Source organism: Triplophysa dalaica, chromosome 23 (genome assembly GCF_015846415.1).
Source record: "Triplophysa dalaica isolate WHDGS20190420 chromosome 23, ASM1584641v1, whole genome shotgun sequence".
In the NCBI taxonomy this organism is placed as follows: domain Eukaryota; kingdom Metazoa; phylum Chordata; class Actinopteri; order Cypriniformes; family Nemacheilidae; genus Triplophysa; species Triplophysa dalaica.
The window spans coordinates 16,411,175-16,421,431 of record NC_079564.1 but is presented as its reverse complement, the minus strand read 5'-3'; the positions used below and the strand labels follow the sequence as shown (position 1 = coordinate 16,421,431).

Below are 10,257 nucleotides of genomic sequence, written 5' to 3'. Positions count from 1 at the left end.
CTGCGTTCTGTGATAGGCTAGTCACAGCCCCCCTCCCCTACACACATACAGATGTATTTAGTTGCTGACTGTGTCCGCAGCTCTCTCTCTCTGTCTCTCCCTCAGTCACTCAGGTTTGCGCGTCTTTTCCGTTAACGTTTAGGTCTCTTCAGCTTCAGGTTTGTTTTTAACTTCGGTTTGTAGTACTTACTTATTAACCAGTAGAGTTTTGATAAACGTGGGGTTTGTTCAGACGTGGTGCTGGTAGAATGAACTCTTGTTAATTACATTTTACTTCATAATTGCAACCGCATGTGTTGTATTCATTGTTGCAAAACTTATTCTGTATATAGTTCGTTTGTTATCGTGATCAAAACCATTGATCTGAAGCTCAATGCTGATGCTGTCATGTAAATATTTTTCTAATCAGCATTAAATATAACAATTTCTGATCAACCCATATTAATTGCATGCTTAAAATAACATATCGGTTAAAGCCCCGCCCATATCGAGACAACCCGACACAATTTCCGGGTTAAATCACGCCCACTTTCGGGTTAGGCCCCGCCCATCGAGTACAGATACGGATACAGATAATTCATATGGTTAACAGATACAGATACAGATAATGCTGTACTCGCTCATCCCTACAAAACACTATATGTGTCAAGCCCCAAAGGGAAAAGAAATTGCCTCAAAGATTTGCTGACTTTGTAATTGGTTGATATACAACACTGTTATTGACCTGTTAATTGTTAAGAAACTATGTTAGAAATGTGACAATTCTAAGTTAAAGGAGTATGTTATTTGTTCTACCAAATGCAGCAAACACTTTATCTAAAGGAGTTAAAGTTGAATTGTTTTAGTTCTTTATCCGACTTTGGGGGGATGTCATGTACTGGAATGATGTTCTGTACCTTTAAGAAAAGTTCTAGGCATCTTGGGAAACGGGATGTATAAGTCGCTGTTCAGAATGTCAGCATGCGTGGTGCTGAGTGGATTTGATAAATGTGTAAATAAAAACGAGTACACAACAAGCCACTTAATTTTATTTGTTTTAAACTAAAACGTATCAATACACTTCCTCTTTTCTTAAAATATATCAGTTTTTTTAAAAAACTGATATATTTTAAACAAAACTATTGCAATTTATTTGGGTTGTTCTTTGTATGTGGTTATTGTGTACACATTTTTTTTATAAAAGTGAGTTGACATACACAATTTATTAGAGCAGCTGTCGATGTGTCGGGTGTGTTCATAAAACGTAAATATTTTAAGTTGGCATTATCCCTTTTTCACTGGCGGGGTGCTTCAGGGAGATGCAGCATCTTCCTCTGCATTTCAACCGTTTGTTCGCTGCAGCGGATCTGAATTTCACGGACTAATTAACACGGTAAATTGAGCAAATTTAGCCGAATGATTGGTACTGTAAAGTCACGCGAAATCGTTTAGTCCACTAGGGAGCTGAGGTTAGGTTTGCAAATTGTACTAAATTACGCTAGCTAACGTTAGCTATCCTGAACACATGGCATGCTAAGTTGGCTGCACAGTGCTGAACTAATATTTGACTAACTTAAAATACTATTTGTCATAAAACGGTAAGGTAAAAGTCCTAGACAAAATACGTTAACATTAGTACTACGCTAGTTTAAGTTAACGCTAACGTGACATTATTGTTCAAATTAAAGCCAAAGCAGTCTTAAAACGCACATGACTACAGCACTTATTTAATTTCATATTAACAACACGGTCTCCGGTTGGGGATGCAGCTGTCGTGGGGGCTCGCTTTATCAGCAGTGGAGATGCTAGTACATTTGAATGTATGGCGCTAGCAGCACCTGCTAACATAATCGCCACTGTAACAACATTTCGGATGGACGAGTTTAAAAACGGAGATACGTAGGTAATAATTAGTTGCACAAATGCCCTCACTTAAATTTCATGTGTGATCGAAATGGTCACAATTTTGAGCCTTTGGGCAATAGTTGTGCGGGCATTAAGGGGAAGTTAGCTGTGGTGTTTTGTGGACAGCAGGCTAAACAAGCTATAGCCACGTGCCTTTAACAGGACATAGGAAAGAGAGATCAAGTTAGTATACACTTTTGGATAACTAAAGCAGATGCACAGATTAAACTCTAGATATGAATGCTTAGTCTGTCTAATTTGAGAGATTTGATCCACGTTTTTTAATGCTGCATAGTTAATTAATGACCGATTTCTTAAATCAAGTTAAACCACAGATTTTTAACCTTATTCGAACATGCATTTTCTTTGTCTTTAGATACCAAAGAGCTTTTGTGACTTTGGCTCTTCAAGCTTCACATCCAGAAAAACTTCAGAATATATACAATTACAGCTATAACTATTCCCAGGTAAGTAAAACATTGGTCAAATTGCAAACAATAGTGTGGGCACCTTACAATTACATTTCTAAAGACGTTTTTATGTATCAACCAACAATAAAAGGCAGATCACCTTTCTGTCTCCTCCCTACAAAAAATGGTAAAAATCACCAAATACAGCAGTTTCTTATTATCAGGCTGTCAGTTGCCACTAACGTTTACTCAACTTTTTTTCTGTAATAATTTAAGATCCTGATATGTAATGAGTAAAATCCTTATGTACTGTACAATTTAAAAACTTCCAGGCTTTAAAAAGTGTATTATAAAAATTGAATTGGAGAAAGGTCAATTAAATGTGGCTTCAGCAGAAAACCACAACACTGACGCACGCCTCCACGTAAGGGAGGCTATAATTCACAGGTGACCAAAATGTAAAGCACCATTACAATTAATAAAATTACTGATTTCTTTTTTATTTGATCTTTATGAAAACATTTGGAATAATGTAAGTACAAAACTCAAAGTATATTACTGTTTTTTTGTAGACATTTTAATACAACAAATGTACATATTGGTTAAAATTTATTTCTGTGGGTTAATAGTCTTGGCATGAACCTGAGGGTTTTCATTTTTGTATCATTCTTATCCTTAACATTTGTAAAGAAATGATGTGGTTTCAGTATTGTAACTGAAAAGTTAACCTAAGATGTCATTACTTGGCCTTTCATTTCCTCTCTTATTTCTGTTGGCACAGGTAAAAATGAGTAAAATGTTTCTCCGAACATTCAGTGAAGTAAAACTTCCTCTGTGTACTCCAGGACTGTTCTTTTTGTTAATAGACATGCTGGCGGCATATGTATGTAAGTGCATAAGTGATGCAATTGTGACTTGCTTCTACGCTGTCTCTTTAAACATCAAAGGTCTACTAAAACATGTTTAAGAAAGCATTTGAGGTGAGAAATAGACAATGATGTAATAGACGCTTGATTCATATTGATGAACACAGCCTACTTGGACAGTTAAATCTCAATTTTGTGAATTGTCCCCTTTTTGGAGAAAACAACATGCAAAAATGTTTTTTTCTATATATATTGTATACTCACTCTATATGGCATTGTCATAGTAGACTTCAATCTGGTCACATTCTCTAGTTACAGTATCCGTCTAGTATCCACCACCTTTAGCAACAAAAGTACAATTTTGACTTTGTGTCTTATGTCTTCTACCTGTCTGCTATATTCATCTTATGCATTTGGTCAGACAAACATGTAATGATTGTTTTTTGTCTCCACTAATAGAATCGTGATGAATCAGAGGTGCACGCTGAGCTTGGCAGTTGCCCATTGAAAATGTATATGTGCCATCAGCCCGACACGATTGGGATTGTAATAGAAGGACAGCCCGTGGTCCGAGGTGTGCCAAACCTGTCAAAAATATGCTGCCTCCTCTTTGGACTCACCTATGCCCTTGACCTCAAATATCCTGCAAAACTGGTATATACTTTTGAGATATATCAGAGGCTGTTTGTGGGATTGGACCCCATGCGTCCGAAGACATCATCCAAGTACACAAATCTCCTCACAAAATTGAATTTGATGATTTCTCAACGGCATCTGGCATTGTTTGCCATCATTTGAAAAAATGCAATTACTATGGTAGGTGAGTTTACCAAATACCAACTTAAACGTTTTAAACCTCAAGACTCATTTGACAAGCTGCTCAGGTAATATAATTTCCATGGTTATTTTCGTTTTGTGTTCATTGTTCAGTGCCTTAATTAATGTGGACTTTGGACTGTGTTATGTGCCGATCATTACCTCATGAGGTATACAGTATACTCAACCTAACAGTGTTGTGTGCAAAATTTGGGAGTTCTTAAATAATAATGGATGTTCGAAATATATAAATACTGTAATCATTTTTGATATTGCAGTTCCAGTTTACTGTTCAGAACAGGTTGAAATTACACTTATAAAGTGTTTGTTTTATATTATTGTGTACATGTGCAATTTTGTATTCACTGTTACAATTGACATTGTTTGACATTAAATAAATATTATTGTCTTCAATTTATCTTCCCATCTTTTTCTTCTTCAATTAAATTTGTAACTGTTATTGACAAAGTCTGTTTATGTAAAGTTAATCATTGAAGTGCCTAGAATATAGACATTTATATATTTTTTTCTGAGGTTATAGCCAGGACTCAATTAAAATGTTTTTTTCAAATATGATTAGGTTAATTTTATTTAAAACAAAGTTCATAAAACCTCATTAAAATGGGTACAGGTTACTTGTAGCAACCCATAAATAAGTTACCTTAACCAAAAAAAGTAGTTTTATCGGACTGATTAATACTCGTAATATTAGCTCAACTTGATTTTGTTGCGTTGGTATTAAGTCATTTTACAGTGTTTATTATACTTAAAAAATGCTTGAAGTTGAATCAACGTAAAACATCCAATGCAGCCACTTGCCTCACTTTTTATAAGTTAGATCTAGGTATTACTTTTTACAGTGCATTAACATTTACATCTGCCTTTTTGCGTTGCTTCTCTACTAAATGAATCCGTGTTTTGAACAACTCCGATGAGATAATTCAGATTTAGTGAGTCATTCATCAAGACATCAGCTGTTTTGAACAAATTGATTGAATGATTCAGTAACTCTGACAGCATTTCTGCCACCTCCTCGACTGGAGTGTGGGCCAGAGATTAGCCATATTGGGTTGCTCCAATATTCATTCTATTATAATATTAAAAACATATGTAAATCTCTTCTGTGGTGTTTTTATGTGTTAAGTTGGTTTTAACATGGACATTATCCAAATGTTATCCAACCACGCTTTTGTTTTTCCTCATCTGATCTCTTCTTTCCTTGTCCATAAACTACACCATTTTTACAGGTCTCTTCATTTTTCATTTGGATAAATAAGCAATTTAATTTAAGTAATTAATTGCTTAAGGATTTATTTATGTTTGTAATTATTTGTAAGTATTTATTTATGAAAGGTGATTAGAAAGTTGAATTGTGCCAAGGTCTATCTGCTAAAACCACGTTATTTAAATGATCTTTTGAATAATTATCATGGATTTTAGTTAATAATATTGTAAAGGGTAAATATAAATAATAAAAAAACGTAAATAAACTGCTGAAAATAAGCTCAATATTAATGCTACGTATTTAAAAAGCACGATATAAAACACTGTCAATTGAAAAACAAAGCAAGGTTAATGTTAATGTTACATTAGCTTCTCAACAATTAACATGTTTAATTGTACATGAAAGTTAGCTGTGCCTGGTATTCAGTCCCGTGGGATCATGGGATATAGAGCAACTCAACTGTTTTTTATATTTAATGACATTAATTGTTGTTGTACATGCCCTGCTTTTTGTTTTTAGGTGTACAACCTTTTTAAATGCTGCTAATGTTATGTAGATACATGATAATAAACCCTCCTGACCATTTTGTGTATGTGTATACATATATATATATTTATATAAATATATATCCAGTTTGTCTTTAAGGCCGCCATGTTTACTACCCCTGACCTCTTGACGTGGTGACGAAGTAATCGGTTTAAAGCGTTTACATGGCAGCGTAAAAAAATTGTTTGGTTTATAGAAAGGTTTATACTACCCCTCTCAAATCTATTTGAATTTCATTCGGTTTGGGCATTTTTCATATTCTGATTGAGGTGTTTATATGGAGCATTTTCATTCGGATTGGGCTTTTAAACCGATTACAATGCTCCATTTAAATGCACCTAGTGCTAACCAAAGAGCCACTGAAAACATCTGAACGTTGTGTCAGTGAATTGAGAAAATACTCACAATTTATAGCCTCTGCATCCTCTATGATCAGAGGTTGTGGGTAAGTCCTTTCTCTGCTGATAGCTGTGAGAAGTAGAAACGTCAATGTTTAGTATCTTTCCAGCATATGAGCGAGTAAGCACAGAAATACAGTTTACTAAATCATTCATCCTCGGAGCTTTCCTGTAGCTCAGTGGTAAGAGCATTGCGTTAACAACGCAAGGTTGTGGTTTGTTCCCAGGGGATTGCAAATACCTATGTAAAATGTATAGGATAAAGCAATGTAAGTCGCTTTGGATAAAAGCGTCTGCCAAATGCCTAAATGTAAATGTTAATGTAAGTTAAAGATCTCTCTGACAGGGGATTCGGCCAAACGTTCCCAACAGACTTTCAAAGTACGTTTGGGTCTGCCAAGTCTGTCCAGCTTCCTCCCCCGCGACGGATCCAACTCAACACCAGGTGGTGATCAGTTGACAGCTCCGCCCCTCTCTTCACCAGAGTGTCCAAGACATACGGCCAGAGGTCTGATGAAACAACCAAAAAGTCGATCATCGACCTCCGGCCTAGGGTGTCCTGGTGCCATGTGCACTGACGGACACCCTTATGCTTGAACATGGTGTTCGTTATGGACAAGCTGTAGCTAGCACAGAAGTCCAATAACAGAACACCATCTAGTATCTGCAGTAATGCGGTCGCTGTATCAGTCCGTCGTGAGGAAGAAGGAGCTGAGCCGCAAGGCGAAGCTCCTGATTTACCGGTCAATCTACGTTCCTACTCTCACCTATGGTCATGAGCTGTGGGTCATGACCGAAAGGACAAGATCCCGGATACAGACGGCCGAAATGAGCTTTCTCCTCGGGGTGGCTGGGCGATCCCTTAGAGATAGGGTGAGAAGGAGGGTCACTCAGGAGGAGCTCAGAGTAGAGCCGCTGCTCCTCCACATCAAGAGGGGCCAGCTGAGGTGGCTCGGGCATCTTTTCCGGATGCCCCCTGGACGCCTTCCCGGAAAGGTGTTCCGGGCATGTCCCACCTGGCGGAGACCCCGGGGAAGACCTAGGACACGCTGGAGGCTATGTCTCCCGGCTGGCCTGGGAACGCCTCCGTGTCCCCCCGGAAGAGCTGGAGGAAGTGTCTAGGGAGAGGGAAGTCTGGGCATCCCTGCTTAGACTGGTGCCCCCGCGACCCGTCCCCGGATGAAGCGGAAAAAAATGGATGGATGGATGGAATATATATATATATATATAAGTATATCTAGCTATTACAATTACATTGCTGACTATTCTATTCAAGAACTGTTTGGAAAATGTAAACACAAAGTTTTTCGGTTTCATAAAATAAGTAAATAAAGTGATATATAGGCTATGTAATGCGGTCAGAATTTAAGAATCTGAGTATTTTGTAACGGCTTAGAACTCTGCTCAACCAATCAGAGAACTGAGCGTTTTATAATGTCACATATAGTCTACTCTAAAACAGTCACAGTCACCAGCTAGAGTGGACTCCTATATCCACTAGAGGACACTCCCCTCATCCCCTGGAATATCATTGCACACTACATTTTTCATAACCCATTGCCTGAGCTCATTGAACACTGATCATCCTCACCTGTTTGTTGTTAACCGTCACTTCTGTCTTTAATAGCCTGGTTCAATCACTCTGTCTTGCAAAGTCTTGTTAGTGTCAGCTGCATTTCTGAGCGTTATTTCTGTTTTGGCTATCAGTGGTTTGACCTTATTTACCATTTGGATTCTGATTATTTTCTGCCTGCCTCGACTATTGCCTATTACCCCGTTTGTGATTGTTTGCTGTCTGCCCTGGATTGATTGCCTGTTTATACCTATTCTTCCTGCTAATAAAGCTGCATTTAGATCCACACCTGTTGAGCCTCGGAGCAGTTCATGACAAAAACCCACATGTTCTCGTTTTTAATTATTCCTAATTCAATTTTGTTACATCCTTCCTGGCCAATGCTTTTTTAAGCAATTCCCTGGTCTGCTGTAGGCTGTACAGTAAAAATGTATGAGAAATGGGAGAGGTCCAGTTTTTTGAGCATATGTCTAACTGGAATCAAATTTATGTTGTTTTTGATTGCCTTCATATGTACTCTGTTTCTCACATTTCCTGTTTTCAAACACTCACAATTCATATTAACAACCTCCTTCCTGGCCAGTGGTCGAGAGTAATTCCCTGCTCTGCTGGAAGCTGTTTAGTAAAAAATGTTGGAGACATGGGAGAGGACATCGTTTAAAAGCTTTCAATCAAATGTTTTAATCTAACTGGAATCAAATTGATGTTTTGATTTTCTGCTCTTTCATGCATTTCTATTTTAAAACTTACATATCCTGAGTTTTAAACTACTTACAATTCATTTTCTCTGCCTCCTCCATGGCCAGTGGTCGAGAGAAATTCCCTGCTCTGCTGCTGGCTGCACCTAAAAGAAATGTTGGAGAAAAGGGAGAGGACTTTTTTAAAAGCTTTCAAGGATATGTTTAAGTCTTAACAGATGTAGGGACTGGACCATTGAGCGCAAGGCTATAAAACCCCCTCCACTCCCTTTTGTCTGGTTCCTGATACCATCATCAAAAGGCTATCGCAAAACTTTGCTCCAGCAATCTGGTTTACTGTTAATAACTGTAGTAGAGTAGGCAGGGCGAGACCGTGGTTCGAGTCCGGTGAGTAATTGTGAATTAGCGCCAGCTTTGCGCACACCGGGCTCGAATCTCGTTGGAGATAGGGAGCATATAAAAGGAACGAGCGACCGGACCGTCGAAGAGAGAGGACCGGGCCCGAACTTGTGCTATGTTTGTATTTTTATTTTTATTTATGTTCATGTTTTGTTCGCCGGCGGTCGTCCGTGAGGGGCCGCCGGCTGTTATATTACTTTATTAAATGTTTGAATGTTTGCCGGTTCCCGACTCCTTCCTTCCATTTTATGAATCTTTCTACAATAACCCTTTGGTTTCTCTGTGTGATCATTACGACTCCTTAGCTTCAAAGCAGAAGAGACTCTCTCTATCTCACCTCCATCTGAGGCTAACCAGAGAAACTTCTCTGACAAATAGGAACGTAATGTCTTTTCTATAAATGTTTCTAAATGACTTGGTTGTGTGTTGGCGCTCATGCCACAGTCTGTAACTGTTAGATATACAAGTTTAATTCAGGCTTTCATTGCATTTGCACATCAGAATAGATTATAACTTGATGCAATTCAAACCTGTCCATTTTTTGATATCTTAATGTTTGTCTTTACAGTTCCTCATTTTTTATATACATTGTGTGACCATAGAACACATCACACTCATTATGCTATCATTTATTCTGGTATTGTGTAAAATTGCCAGTAGGTCATAAGGATGCGAAACTCTGAGGGCATGCCCTTCATGAAGTTAAATATCGACAGGAGGACACAGCTCTTTTTCTCTTTTTGTTTTCTAATCTCATCCTTCTTGAATCATCTTCCTCAAGTGCAATGTTGGACTCTTTCTCTCACTTCCCCCTCTCGGGGGAGGTGGGCTATTTCTTTCTAGAGAAGGAAAAATGGACGTCTGCTGCATCGCACAGCCGAGGCCTGCAACTTTTTCGCAACTTCCAGGCAGACCGCAGTTCTGAAACCATTTGAACTTTACATCTCGCCAAGCGCCTGCGAATACCTCCAGTCCAAAGCTTGCAAGTATCCGTAGCTAAAAAAGATGCGTTTAAGTTTGTGTGTCTTGGTTAAAGAGGATTTTGTTGGTTTTCAGACATGTTTGATCTCTCACTCACCATGGTCTCTGTGCATTTATGTTAAATGTATTTGTTTATGTCTATTTGTTTGTCATTATGGTTATCATGTAGAGTATTGTTTAATAAAACCCATAAAGACATTTGTGATAGGTTTTCTGGGCTCCTGCATCACAAATTGGGTCACTTAAACTGTGTTTCGATCTATGCTACCTCTGCTCTATATCCTGTTTGGTTAAGTCACGTTAATTATGGCCATGAGATAACGTCCAATAAATGTTCCATGAATTCATCACTTACATTCCCTGATGGATCTGACTGGCACTTTTGAGGCTACTGGAAGTGGGAGGCTAGCCTCGTATTCCGTGTCACTATCATCAAAAAAACGCAGGTTCTTACTGATGAA

At 38.2% G+C, this 10,257-nt stretch overlaps 1 long non-coding RNA gene across 2 annotated transcripts; it reads left to right on the top strand.

Annotated features, from left to right (window-relative positions):
- Window positions 1–1,071: 1,071 nt before the first annotated feature.
- Window positions 1,072–4,211, top strand: LOC130413318 (uncharacterized). Of its 2 annotated transcripts, XR_008905471.1 has the most exons (4): window positions 1,072–1,372; window positions 2,261–2,351; window positions 3,076–3,181; window positions 3,620–4,211. It is a non-coding gene; the product is annotated as an uncharacterized LOC130413318 (long non-coding RNA). The 2 variants fall into 2 exon arrangements; XR_008905470.1 differs by lacking the exon at window positions 1,072–1,372 and having other exon boundaries at window positions 1,505–2,351.
- The last annotated feature ends 6,046 nt before the right edge of the window (window positions 4,212–10,257 follow it).